We start from the raw sequence: 15,308 nt of genomic DNA, 5'->3' as shown, positions 1-15,308 counted from the left end.
AAGAATATGAAGTCTGATATTCAAATGTGTGTCATTTTTAACATTTGTTAACCAGGAAAGTCTGACTTGGAACAAAAGCTAATTTTTAGCAGAAGCCCAGGGAGAAACACATGTCTTTGTAAGATGAGAGGACACAAACACAGGGAAGGCATACAGACTCCACAGAGAAAGTAAGACAGCCCAGCCAAGAGTCAAACCAGAGAACTTGTAGTTGTCAGGCAACAATGCTACCACTGCACCAATGCACTACCAGCTTTGTCAGGACATAAATACAGAAACTACAGATTTTATGAGGAATAGAACAAGTATGAGGGAAAAATCTGCAATGTTTTTACAAATGGTAGTGGGTAGGGAATTCAGGCTCCTGCCACCTGGGCTCAAGGTACAGGCCTTATTCTCTACCCACCACCATGTAGTAACTGAGGCATTTCACACACACACACACACACACACACACACACACACACACACACACACACACACACACACACACACACACCTGTCCTCCATAAAATGTGAATCCACTACCTGTCCTCCACAAAATGGCTGCCAATCCACAAATCCCCTGCCCTGCACATGGGTCTCCCTCCAAAAAACACTAGTCCCATGAGAGTAGTAGGCTGGAGCCTGCGGGTGATGCAGTCTGGTGACCTTTTGGTCTGTGTGATCATCACCGCACAGACCTCTGGGCTGGAAGGGCAGAGTTTCCTGCCTTTCCTATCCAGACTGCCTAACAGAGACGCCTGGAGCTCTGGAATGAGCATGCATGCGTGCATGGAGTTCTCAGGAACCATGCACGCATGCGTGGAGTCCATGAATTTTTTTTTTTATTTTATTTTTCAATTTTATTCTACAGGTGGGGGCCGGGGCTGCAGAATGGGAGGGGGAGCTGCAGTCCTGTAGCATGAGCCATCCCTGAGTGCAGGTATTAATGTAATGCTTTTCCCTTTTTATCACAGGTGACCAGGGTGGTTGGACTTTGTCCCCTTTACAACCTGATGTCAGTGTCTCTTCAGATGATGATGATGATGGTGGGCAAAGTGAAGCACAGCTGGGAGTGGCAGATGCTGAATTTGACACAAAGTTTGACATCTTTCATCCAATCTCATCATCACCATCATACACAGCCAGTATACCTATGCATATCCAGTCCCCTCTAACACAGATATTGGACAGTTGGAGGGTGGAGACATAGAACAGGGAAGTGTAGCTACTGTGGCTTCAGTGACTGTCAACACTGGCCATAGCCAAACAGCCGGTGAGTCTCCCACAGGCAGATTGATTGGGGTGCTCATAGGAGACCTATTGTCCCTCCACCACCTGTTGCAGGTGTCTTATCTCATGTCACTTAGTGCATGTTTAAGGCTGTCATGGAGGCACAGGCAAGTTTAGAAAGGAACTCCAGATAAATTCTCAGGGTTATGGATGCAGTACAGTCTGACATCCATGACTGTCTACACTGGATTGCTGATGCCCTGGATTGGTTCACTGATGCAGTGAAAAGATGTTGGTCTGAGAGAGATTGCACACTATCTGTCTTGGAACGCACATTGTCTGTGATGGAACGTCTGTTTGGAGGTGAGCATTGGCCACGTGGATCTCGGTCAGCAACTACATCTACTGTGAGTCAACGTGGCCATGCACAATCACACTCCCATAATGGCAGTATATTCAGTGCTCCAGAGGGGAGTGTGCTGTCTACACCAAGATGCCACAGGCCATGGACTCATGGTCCTGAGCAGTTCCATGGAGGACACATTCCCAGGAGACACCAGTCACCCTCAGGTAGTAGCACAGCATCTAACCTTGAGCGTGGAGATGCCAGTGCAATTCCTGGCAGAGCCAGTTCACATGCTCAGGGAAGAGATGATGAATGGTCAGCTTTACCATGCATGGCTCACAACTGTCCAACATACAGACAAGTAGGGCTAGTACTGAGCTTGGCTGTGTATCCTTAGACACTCGCACACCAATGTCACATTCATGTCATCTACAGACACACACTTCACATCATCATGGTCCATTCTGCCTGCATCCCTTCCTGACTCATGCACAAGCTTGTCAACATATTGGGTCCCCCACACAACACCCTGTGCAAATGATGATACCTGCGCCACATCCCTCTCATCCTTTCATGGATGAAGGGAAATAAAGATATGTGTCTGATACACAGGGTGACTATATGAAATTGTTTCATCCAATGTTGCTTTTGACATGTTACTTGTACTGTTCACTTTCCAAATTTGTACATTGCCATTTATAATGCCTATACCATAATAGTGTGTGTAAATTACAATGGATGCTGTTGCAATGGCTGTGTAGTCACACAATGACAGGTGTCACATGGAAATGTTTATGTCTCCCTTTCAGGATTCTGTAGGACACACCTATAGGTTGTTGTTGTGTCTTTTGGCTTTTCCCGGTTAGGGGTCGCCACAGCAGAACTCCGATCCACTAATGATTGGTAATTGATTTTTACATGCCAAGTTACCAGCCCTGATGCACAACCTTCAACGAAGGTATGCCCATTCATGCATGTCTCCACGCAGAAGACGCTCTAGCTGAGAATTGAACCGGACAGTGTCTTACTGTGAGGCAACAATGCTACCGCAGCACCACCACCGTGGGTTTAGGACACACCTATAGGTACACATCTAAAATCAACCCATCATCATCCGAGCACAGAATTGAATATCAGCACACAAGACAAATGTCAGAAAGGTAGCACAGTATATGTTCCATGGATCATAGGTTCATATCTGTTGAATAAGCTAATGAACACAAGGGCTCTTTGAAGCATAGCCATGCATCCCTATACACTGTGAAGGTATGATACCATTGATAAGTGTAAGCAGGGTGTAGGGAGCTGAAACATCTACAAGCTGAGGTGTGGGGGGTGAACCATCCACAGTTTCCATGTGTCCATTGTAGACACTGGTCCACATGCAGGTGTGATTGTCCTGTTCCCCATTCAATTGTGTAACTTGCACTTGATTTGTGTTAGGGTGGAAATGTACTTTACATGGCTTTGGAGCCTGTTCCATATAGGGTGTAGACCCAGCATGTTTTATATATATATATATATATATATATATATATATATATATATATATATATATATATACATATATATATATATATATATATATATATACACACACACACACACACACACACACACACACACACACACACACACACACACACACACACACACACACACACACACACCACTCTCCAGGCTTAGGTCTGAAGAGCAGGTAATTCTGGTACTACTTGTTTCATGGATATGCAAGAGGTCCACAGTGAGGTCTGACACTGCCTGTATGGCAGTTATACACCACCCCTTCAAAGCATGTAGGAGACAGACTACACAGATAGACCCTTTATGTGTTATGTATAGGACATGTTTCATACACTATGTAGTGCTTTACTGACGAATCTCTGTGGATGTTACAATTATCAGATATGCCTGGCTAGTTACATACCAAAGGTGGCATTGCATCAAGAATAGTTCTGTTGCATGTCGATTATAGTGGAACAATGGTTTCCTTGGTTTACATGCCATACCTTTGTTTATAGGTTGTGCAACATAGAATGATGTCCACAAGATTACAGATACTTGACAGGCAAAGGGTAGATCAATATCTGTGTCCATAAGTCACTAAATACTCAGTCAACTGTTCGAGGTCTGCTGGCAATATGGTTGTTACTGTGGTGGATGACTTCCCAAAGGATAGTATTGTGAATTGTTTGTATTTAGTGTTAGCCCATGGCTCTGATGACAATTGTATGTCTGTGTCAGGCCCTCCTGGAGAACATTAGTGTCAGTGTGGGATTCAATGACAGCTCCTCATTTGTATGAAGTCAGCAATGACTAGAATGTTGGATTGTGTGTCAGCTTGACTTATGGGCTTATAGGGTTTTCCTCCATGGCATGTTGCTCTGTGTGTTGATATGTGTGCTCTTTTCACAGAGTGCATATAGGGATGCTGAGGGTATTTGTTATCTGGACTTTCTCTATGATGTTTTTGTAATTTATGTAGGTAATATGTCAGTGCCTCAGCTCATGTCTTCTCTGGATTTTGTGTGATGGCTGAGGTATGTGTACCACTGACTACTTTAATGACATTAGGAGTAATTTTATGTGAGAGCTTTGCCTCCAGTGACATTGTATATATACATTTCCCACATACCATATAATTTTGTTTGATAATGAAGTGGTTGTTGGTAAACATGTAGCAATTTCTACAGCACCTCAGGATGCCAATATCTAACCGGGTGGTAAAGGTCACAGTGGGAATCCTCATATTCTTGGCAACAGATCCTTTATTATCGATTACACAGTTGTATTGAGTATATCACTCAATGTCACAAATATCTGTTCTGCAACTATGGGGACAATGCTTGACAGTGCATGCTGGTTTCCCTGTGTACAAGTCGCTATTGGAGTTAATGCCAGCATGATTTCTGAGAAAAATGTTCCCCAAGGTGTCTGATCCTACATAGAACACTGACAAACACTGGAGGATAAAGTAATATGTACACCCTATAAATGTAAGGATAGCATACTTAGGCAGTTATTCTGAAGTTGCACACTAATCAAGCAATGCATACTGTGAAAGAACATTTATCTTATGATGGATGCTAAAAAGATGGAAGTTGCCCAAATTGTTGCTGCCTGGCTACTACTACTAGTGCTGGTCTCAACACAGCCTCACTGTGGTGGGATACAAAGCTCATATTCTTTATCTCTCACCAAAAGTAAAATATTAGCACCAAGTTCAATATATGAAGTGGGCAGCAGCCTGTTTGTTGATCAACACACTGGTCACACATGATGCAAGGCTCTGTAGACTTGTTGTAGCCTTTTCCATGTAGATATTTTAATTGGCAACCAGACCAATCATTTTAAGTTTGAATGCATTATGCCTTTGGGAGCAAGAGTTGTAGCACTTGACTAGGGTACTGACCTGATGGTGATTAGGAGCACAGCTGCTCCATCACAATATAAGGTTAAGCCTCAGGTGGCATCGATGTCCAAGGTTACTCCATCAAGTTCCAGAGCAGCAGTGATCCATGTTAGGTGACAATTTCACAGCAACTCATGCAGCCTGGCCTTCAACAGCATAATGGCGATGATCTGCATGACATGCATGTAAGGCCAGCTGCAGACAGTGGCCACCTTTGGGAAATGTCTTTGTCCCTCTCACATGTCCTAGGTATGTCATACTGTACATTTATGTTCCCAGAAGATTAAACTGTGTTCCCACATCATTTCACACAACATACATTTGCTGTCTGGTAAATTGATAGACACTGTAGACTTGCAAGGCTAATGTAATGACAGCAAAGTGGACAAGTGTTCTGTGAATGCATGGGCATGAACAACTTCACTGCAAAGAGTGCCTAAAAAGAGTGTGTTTGAGGCTGTGGACCCCAAGGGTGTAGCAGCATGACCCTTACTTTGCTGGGGTTGTACAGTGAGACATTTGTAGGTATGCTTTTCTGACCATGCCTAATAACAGGATTATGGTGCATTCAAGTGCCACAAGCCTGGCAAAGAAGTGTACTCAGTCAACCATGCCAGCCCATACTGTCAGGTAATGTTTTACCTTAGTATTACACCATAACATCTCTCTAATGGGTCTCTAATAGAATGTATAAATGGCTGAGAAAAAGGGGAGGAGCTTCATAAATGTTTTTGAGAGCTACATATTCCAGGGGCCCTTAAGGTATACATGCTTCTATAAAAGAAGAGGCACTGCTTACCACCAAAATACAAATGTGTAGAATTCAAGCTTCAACATGAGGTAGAGCATCAAGACACACAGATAAACCAAAAATGAGAGGACTCAGTTTCTGCAAATGGAACTGCAGGATTTAATTTGCTGAGAGACCCAACAGCTATCAAGGGAACACCTAGTAAGTACTTTCATTTTTTGAATTGGAGACAAAGACATTTTAATTTGTCTACTGTTGTCTTAGCACTGCAGTATAGTCACTTTCTGTACTACAGATGGTGCACCGAACTGTTGTTTCAGTAGAACAATGTGGACATCGCCAATAGCTTAAGGCAGATTAGTAAATTTTATGAGGAACATAATGTTTCTAGGAAATTACAGTAGAATGAATGCAATGATAATGTTTTATGTTGTCAAAAGATGCATAGCTGTTGGACATGCTCCACTTAAAGAAATCCCAATCCCTCCAAGCTACACAATCTAGGGACCTAAACCTTGTCACCACAATAAACAGAACATGCTGGAGGGATAGATTCCTGTCCCAGAGACTTCCCATACTCTGGAACAGACTACCTATCTGCGTCAAGCAGTGCTCTTCATTAGCACTCTTCAAGAAAAATCTTGATGATTGGAAGAGTAATATGAAATTCACCCCGGGTATCACTTCTGTGGCTCTGCTTGACAGGGGTACAAGAAAATAATTTTCTTGGGTGATGAAAGCCATGGTACCTTTTTGGCTAGGCTTGCATAGGCCCTAGGGCTAATAGCCTAGTACCCACCTATGAACATATGAACCTATAAATCTATTAATATGCTACATGTAAGCATCTGTCAGGCCACTGCCTAACCATGGCTGGTTGTAATGTATACACAAGCAATAATATATTGCTAATGGCATTCTCCCAGACTGTTGCAGAGGTATGGACAGCATGCCCAAACCTGTACTCCTACCCCACACAAACACAACATGTGTGAGATGCATCTGCATTACAAAGCTTGTATCCATGCTCTCTCACACACCTGATAGTACTTCTGACAATGAGCAGGATGCAAACATGCCCACCTCACTCCCTACTCCATCCAAAAAACACATCACACATACCTATATATGTGGAGGACTATACCAGAAACATACCTAATCACCAGACAATTCACAAACAGCAACACAAACACACTACACCTAATAGTACCTCTGCAGAACACAGTACACATAATAGCTGATGCACTACTGTCTCACTGGTCAAACCCTTACCACAAAATACAAATGCAAACATATTAGTCAAAAATTATTACATCGTGAGTCACATTAATGTCCCCTCACCAGGCTAGATAAGGTAAGGCTCATGGTCAGCTGTCTGTGAGGTGGCTGGATATGGCGTATTTCACATACAGTCAAATCTGTCAACAGCAGGTACTGTTATGACTGCATCATAGTTCATGTTGTTGTATAAGACTTGACACTTACCTCTCCGGACTGTGTGATGAAAGACATGACTGACCTCTCACACTATGTGTCTCAGGCAGGTATGTCCTTAGCCATCACCTGCATTTAACCTTCAGCTGAGATGGAGCCTCAATACTAACAGAACATGATTGACTTCAATAACAAGCTTAGCATCTGGTGTCAATCTAAGAGGATCCACTATCTGTCGGTCTGGCATGACATGCTCAACAGACCTCAATGGTTTGCCATAGATGTTCTTCATCTGTCACCACTGTGATTTAGGATACTGGCAAAAGACTATTGCCACCCCTATAGTGCACTTTTTAGGTGGTGTCTGAAGGACAAATTTTCCAGTGTAAACACCCCATGTACAAACAATCTCAAGGTTATGCTGCTAAATGTTAGAAGTGTCAAAATGAAACTGCAGTCACTGGAAGCTGACCTCATCTAGAGACACGCAGACCTTTGGGCAGTCACAGACACCTGGTATAAGGCTATGGTGAGCACCAGAGCCACACAGGATACACCTTTCACAAGTGCAGACCTCAAACTGAAGGCATGTAGGCTAATGTTGGTGGTGTATAAATATTCATTAAGTATGCATACACACCCACACTGGTTACACAGTATGATTCCATGGATAGACTGCAGGTGCTATTGACTGTGGGGCACCTAATAAAGTTATTGGCAACTACAGGAGCCGCTTTATGAATCAGGGCACCCACTTTGCTTATTTGGGTCTACATGACTCTATCAAGATACAAGTGGACACCATGGTTTAAGGTGAGTTTTACTACCCACTGACTGGGTTGATTACTCATGCTCAAACTCACTTGCCCAAAGGTTACTTGACTTCATTACCTGCAATGGTCTGGACTAGCTGGTTGACACCTCAACAAGGGGAGCTAACATACTTGATTGGATGCTTACCAATATGGGCAATCACTGTAGCACCCCACTTTGAGGTCCTCCCTGGTGAGATCTGACCTCAAACTGGTCTTACTCGAAGTAGATATCACACCTGAACCCCCCCCCCATTGCAGCAATTACACTACAGAGATTCACCAATACAGATTGTAACCCTCTATGGGTTTGTATTAATATAGCTTCGCTGTACCTCCTGCCCTGTAACAGGCAACTATGCCAAGGTCTAGACCAATGGGATATACAAACACCTGTCTGAATGCATTAACTTGGCTGCACCTGGCATGAGCGCAAAAAGTTCCTTATGGCAAAGCAAACCTGGCTGGTGGACAGCTGCCAGTAACAGGTTTTGCAATAATAGGAAGACATTGCTGTCTGTAGGAGGGAGGGATCCTCCCTAAACTGGAAAAATCCCTCCTCAACATAAACTATCAAATAAGTGCTGTGAAGTCATCCAAAACCAAGTATGGGTCCAAATTAGCCTTCTCCACAAAGGACAACCACAAGACATTATATATTTGTACCTGTAACCCAAAAGGAAAGGCCAACATGTTTGTCAAACTCATGCCTAAAGATAACTCATATACATAACCGGTCAACGGGTACTGTGAAACCATTATTCCCCGGTCCCCAACACATGTACCTCATGACATCCCTACTACCTATTCCATACCTTGTATCTGTCAACAGCAGGTCATAAATGGCCTCTCTGTGGACAAAAACACAGCATTTATGGGACATGATAAGATCACAGGCTGAGTCCTACATGGGCTCCAACATGTAGTAGTAACACCATTGTGAACTCTTTCCAGTCATAGTGTAACCAGCAGCTTTGTCCCAGCTAAATGGAAACAGCCACCTTTATCTGATTGCACAGAGGTGGTGCATCCACTGATGCCAGAAACTATATACCTGTTATCATGACTAGCCATATTTGCAAGGCCATGGGGAAAATCATCACTGACCCTATCAACAAAGATATAGGTTGACCATACACAGTTTCGATTTGTCAGAGGGAGATCATGCCTGTTAAATCTGGTGGACATCTTTGAGACAGTCACCTAGGACCTAGATGAGGGCAGGACTATGCATGCAGACTACCTGGACATAGCAAAAGCATTTGACATTAGCCCCCAACTCAGCTATCATTAACAAATACACCCACTAGACATCACCCCTTATATCATTAGAGGGGTCATTCACTGCCTCAGTGATAGAGGTCATATAGTCAAAATAGGGGAATCCACCTCCAATAGTAGAGATCTAACCAGTGGTGTTCCACAGGGTTTAGTCATGGTTCCTGTACTGTTTGGAATCCATATCACCAAAGTAGATGCACAAGGTACATGTCTGTGGCTGACAAGGTTTGCTGATGCTGCAAATTGGAAGCAGTCACAGAATCTCCAAATTATGTCAACATCCTACATGAGGGTCTTACTTAAACAAATATTTGTTGCCAAAGTCATGGCCTTAGACACAATGCAAATATATATATTATCATTGCTTTCAGTAACAGTGATGTTCCTGCTAAGTACGACATCAATAGCAAAGCCTGACATACATGCACAGTGGTGGGAGACCTGGGCAACAGGGTGACAGCAAATGTACCTTAGATCACCATGTCTCCACAGTGATATAAAGGGCATTCTATCATGCTATCATGCTCATGTAATAAGCGAGGTCATTGTTTCCAGAAGTAGTAGATGTCATAACCTCCATGTCCTCTTCCCTCTGCAAACCAATAGTTGAGTGCAATGGCCCTTTTGGTATGCACCTTTCTAAGCACCTGCTGCAATTGGAGAGACCACATAGTTTCTTCATAAGGGGAAGTCAGGTCTGCAGCATCTGTCCATGGTGAGCATCTGATATCACTGTCACTTTTAGTTTGTGACATACAGAGTACTCAGAGGTGATCTCTGGGTTGCATACGAGGCAATCTCTGACCCAGATGTATTGGAAATGCTGCATATCCATAAGTCAACTGGTACACAGGTTATTCGCTGTATAGACCTTAACCTAGCATGTGACATTAATACAACCTGCTGGGGGAAGACATTCTCTACCACGGTTTAACACACCTTTGGAACAGACTCCCATATGATGCCAAACAGAGCACCTCACTGGCCCTTTTTAGATGCAATCAGTACAATTGGATAGGTGACCATAATTTCACCATGGCAGTTCCAACTGGGTCCCTTTTGGACAAGCACAATAGGTGTTGATCATGTACATAAATGTAACAATGTGGCTATGAATCTATGTGCACTAGGGCCATTAACCAAGTAAATTCTAATGAGCCTATAATCCTATAGGCAGATGTAAAATGCTCTAACATACACACAAACTTGGCTGCAATGAGAATAGTACCAGAACCTATTCAGTTATGCAAAACATTGAAAAGCAGTCACACCAAGTTTGTTGCTGTGAGATTAGGACCCCTACCTATCTAGTCTTGCACACTATAGAGCACAGTACTTATCACCTGCACCATTGCTTAAGTCTGACCTTAACATAGTTTTAGGTAGTCTTATGGTAGATGACATTAGCAAACCTGTTTGGAGTCAAGAGTTTGGAGGCTTGCTTGACCTGCTAGGCCAAAACAGTGCAAAACCCTGTTTGTTTGTAATTAAGTGTGGGATTCATATTTGTTTTAGGGACGTTACAGATCACAGTACTTATCACACACGCCCCAGCTTACATTTGACCTTAACATGGATTTAGGTAGTTTTATGGTAGATGATATCAACAGGTCTAGTGGGTGGCAAGAGTTTGGAGGCCTGCATCACTTGTTAGGCCCAAAACAGTACAAAAGCCTGCATGTTTGTAAGTAAGTCTGAGATTCATATTTTTTGTGGGGAAGTTACACATACACACCTAACCATAGCAAGTGAGCTGCAGTGAGATTAGAACTCCTCCCTATTTAGTCTTGCACACTGCAGATCACAGTAGTTATTGCATGCAATACAGCTTAAGTCTGATATTAACATGGCTTAGGTAGCCTTATGGTAGATGACATCAGCAGGCCTGGTGGAGGGCAATAGTTTTGAATCCTGCATCACTTGCTAGGCCCAAAACAGTGCAACACCCTCTTTGTTTGTAAGTGTGGGATTCATATCTGTTATGGAAAAGTTACATACATACCCAAACACAGCAAGTGGACTGCAGTGTGAGTAGAACCCCTACCTATCTAGACTTACATACTACAAACCATAGGACTTATCACATGCACCATGGCTTAAGTCAACATTAAAATTACTTTAGGTAGTCTTATGGCAGATGACATCAGCAGGTCTTGTGGAGGTTGAGAGCTTGGAGGCCTGCATCAACTGCATGAGCCAAAAAGTTCAAAACAATGCCAACTTTGAAGTCAGTGTATATGTTGTATGTACCCTTGCTCTTTGGAAGGACATACACACACAGCAAGTGAGATGGAGTGAGAGTAGAACCCTTACCTATCTAGTCTTATACACTACAGATTACAGCACTTAATGCATGCACCACAGCTGAAGTCTGTTTTGTAAATGACAGCAGTGAAGTAATCCTAGAGAACAAAAACAAGGCCTGTGTTGAACAGCTTGGGAGGCTTGCAGAGTCAAATTGCTTCCTACTGTCATCTGCAGCTAGTAGAATAACAGTCAGAAAACTGTTTTGTAACCTTGCTATGTGACAACAGTACCTGTTTTGGGCATATGCGTATGTTTGCATTTTGATGGGTAAGCCTGTGGCAAAACTAAATTAGCCCTGTCAATGAGTGTGCACACAACATAATACAGTACACAACTTGTTCAGTTGTTGATGTATGTTTTTTGCAATCCAGCAGACACAGGGGGCTGTACTGAATGTGGGTGTTATTACTGCCATAGATACAAACATGTGGCTTGACAATATATTTATGTATTTATATATGATGCCATACATTTTCAAGGTTTCCACATGCTGTAATAGGGAGATATGGTATGACTCACCACTATCCAGATGTTTGCAGCAGGTACACAGGTTTGACTTGTGTGTTTCACATGAAAATGTGGTTTGCTGTCAAATGCGGTGTCATTTACACATGACATGAGAGAAGACTGCCAGAACTCTGAGCTTCACATATCCCAGTAGTCCTCCAGGTGCAACAAATGTTATTCTACACACGTCCACATATTTTTCAGTGCATTTTCTAATATCGAGTCCTTCCTTTTGGTCCTTTGTCCAACAGTATAAGTGTAGTAGTGGAGCTTTACTCTCCCTGATCTGGGTATGTAGGGCAATACAGACATTCACACAAATATACATACATATATATATGTATATAAGTATAATAATATACCTATATATAAAGTCTTAAGCAAAACTGTGTGAGGAGCAGTAGATTTGCTCTCTGCTTAACTAAGTGAATGGGCATGTGCAGTGGCATTTTCAGCTTGTTTGTGTGTTGCTAAGCTGCTCCAAAATTGGTGGTGCATTGCTTACACCAGAGCCTTACTGTTTCATCAACTGCCTCCAGTCCACAGCTAGCTGTACTCCAGGCCGGGATTATGACATGATTACAAAAACTCAAAGCTAGATTTACCTCCATATTCAGGTCCATAACTGAATCTACAGTTTCAATAACTGTGTGCTGTATGTAATATACAACGTTTATTTATATCTTCCAAATCTCATGCGGTTAATTTGTGATATATTTAACAGCATACTATACTCCTGTGGCCAAATCGTCAATTTAGTCAAGTTATTTATCAGACATGCCCCATCTGTAACACATGTAATCAATATATCCAATTTCAAGTCATCTGCATACAGACTGTAGAACAACTCAAATTAAATGAATAGGTATACAGAGAAATCTGAACAAGTCTGGGAGCAGAAAAGAGCCCCGAGGGATGCCCTGGCTGTAACCAATTATTCCACTTGTCCAATTTGTGTATGATACTTGCCATGTCCTATATGTAAGCCAAGAAGGTATTGATCTTATCAAGAGTACATCAATACCTAGTTGTTCTAGTTTTTGATTATTATTTTGTATATGGCCCAGAAAAATCTCTATAAATTACATGACAGCACAATTTGTCAGTTATTGCTGTTATTATATTATCATAGTACATCATGTTGCAGGTGTAGCTTAAACCTACTTTCAACATATGCATGCTGATATATGTTTCAAGTCCCAACCTTTACAATTCCGATACTGAGTAATCTACTATTACTTATCACTTTTTAAATAGATCTTGGATATGCAGTGCAGATGTAAATGTGCCAGTGATATGTACAATAGGTTAATATTAGTATAGTACACACACACAGTCACAGTTTGTAAAACAATACATATTATTCCTTAACATGCCAAATATCTGGATATCTATGGAGTAGAACCCTGCACACCTTCACACAAGCTACCTGCCATAGTCCTTTGAGCCACAGAATCACACCATCATCTGCATAAGTATGTTCTTTGCTATTCTCAGTTAGCTGACATATATGTAAGTTCAAATTATACATTACTGTTCTGATGTGAGTGGCATATTAACTGCATGAAATGCTCATACAGCATAGATGATTTATTGTTATGGCAGTTATAAGGGGAAACTTGCTATTTTGAGGGGTGCAGGAAAAAAAGTCCATGTTCTGCTAGGACACGCACTAGTCTATCATTTGACCTCACTGTCTAACATGTCCCTTGAATAAAGTACCAGTCACCTATTGCAGTAGGACTGCATGAATATTTCATGTATGAGGCCTCCCCACTACAAATGGTGACATGTCAGTGAAATTGGTGTCTGTAGTTCCATTTGGATGTAACTTCTGTCCAAACAGCCCATTATAATTGCCAGCATAATTTACCAGGTCCATATCTACAATGACATAACATAACAATCCACAATATTGCTATCTAGTAAATGGACTTACCTTGCAAGTGCAGCAGTTTACACAACTGTAGATCAGGACTGACTCTGTCTGATGTGAGCAATACACAGCCAATACATGGATAGGTAGAGCATGTGTGATTTGGCTGGCATCAATTTTCATATCTGTATGTGAGTAGGAATAAGGTGCTAGTCCCTAGGTCCCTAGGCTGTCAGTGAATGTGCTATGCATTGTCTCTTAGCCAAAGCCAGGGCATACTGAGCATGCCTACATCTGCCTACAAGGACATCACCAAGTGGTTTCTCCTCCATGTTTTCCTGTGACTGTGGCTGTTGTGACCTAGGCACTGATGGGGGGCTGTGTATCCTTTCCCTTTGCTGATCTTGCTGCAGCTGTTTCCAAAGAATCAGATTGTGTAGTATAGCACATACTGTGAATATCTGAGCACATATGGCTGGAGTATACTGCAGGGCACCACCAGATATATTGAGGCACCGGAACTGTGACTTCAGAAGCCCAAACACACCTCTATGATGTGCCCTAGCTCATGCATGTGCCTCATTATGGTGTTCCTCCATGGGTGTGTGTGCATTTCTGATGGGTGTCATCATCCAGAGTTCCATGGCATAGCCAGCATCCCATAGTAAATTGCCCTGTGAGATGTCCCCCATAGCAAACATCTGGTGCATCTGTGATATGTGCCAGATATGGGAGTCATGATAACTGCCTGGGTTGCCAGCACACACATTCAAGATAATTCCCTGGGCATTGCACACAACTTGGCAGTTGATGGAGTGGTATCCCTTGTGGTTAACATAGATTCTACCCTCTTCACCAGGTTGCCTTGATGTGTACATGAGGCAATCTATGGTACCAGTTCTTCAGGGTAGTGTGCTATGCATTCGATGTGTTGCATATTGCTGGCCCTCACCTCAGGTTTTAGGGGAAAAAACATGTGATCATTGGCATGTGAGGCATAGCATTGAGAAACAGGTGGAGTATCCTGGATGCAGATGCCTGTTACAACCCCATCATGTCCCCAGTTGGTCTTTGAAAGGTACCTGTAGTTAGTATCCTAAGGGCTACACATACCTTAGTTTCTACTGGGATGCGTTCACCTTTATTAACTCTGGCTCTGATTTGAGGGCAGCAGAGCTCACTGAGCTCTTGTAATATGTCCCTGTCCACCATGTAGTGGTCTACAATATCCAGCTCATGAAGCTCCTAGAAGGTTACCTTGGGCCTGAGCACTCTTCTCCTTCTCAGCCTAGGCCTATTGTCAGCAGCACCAGCAGTATTGACTTCAGCATCTAGCACATACTACTGTAGGAATGCTGCAGCAGCCC

Source organism: Protopterus annectens, chromosome 12.part0 (assembly GCF_019279795.1).
Source record: "Protopterus annectens isolate FY-2018-M chromosome 12.part0, PAN1.0, whole genome shotgun sequence".
Taxonomy (NCBI): Eukaryota; Metazoa; Chordata; order Ceratodontiformes; family Protopteridae; genus Protopterus; species Protopterus annectens.
This window is presented reverse-complemented; position numbering follows the sequence as displayed.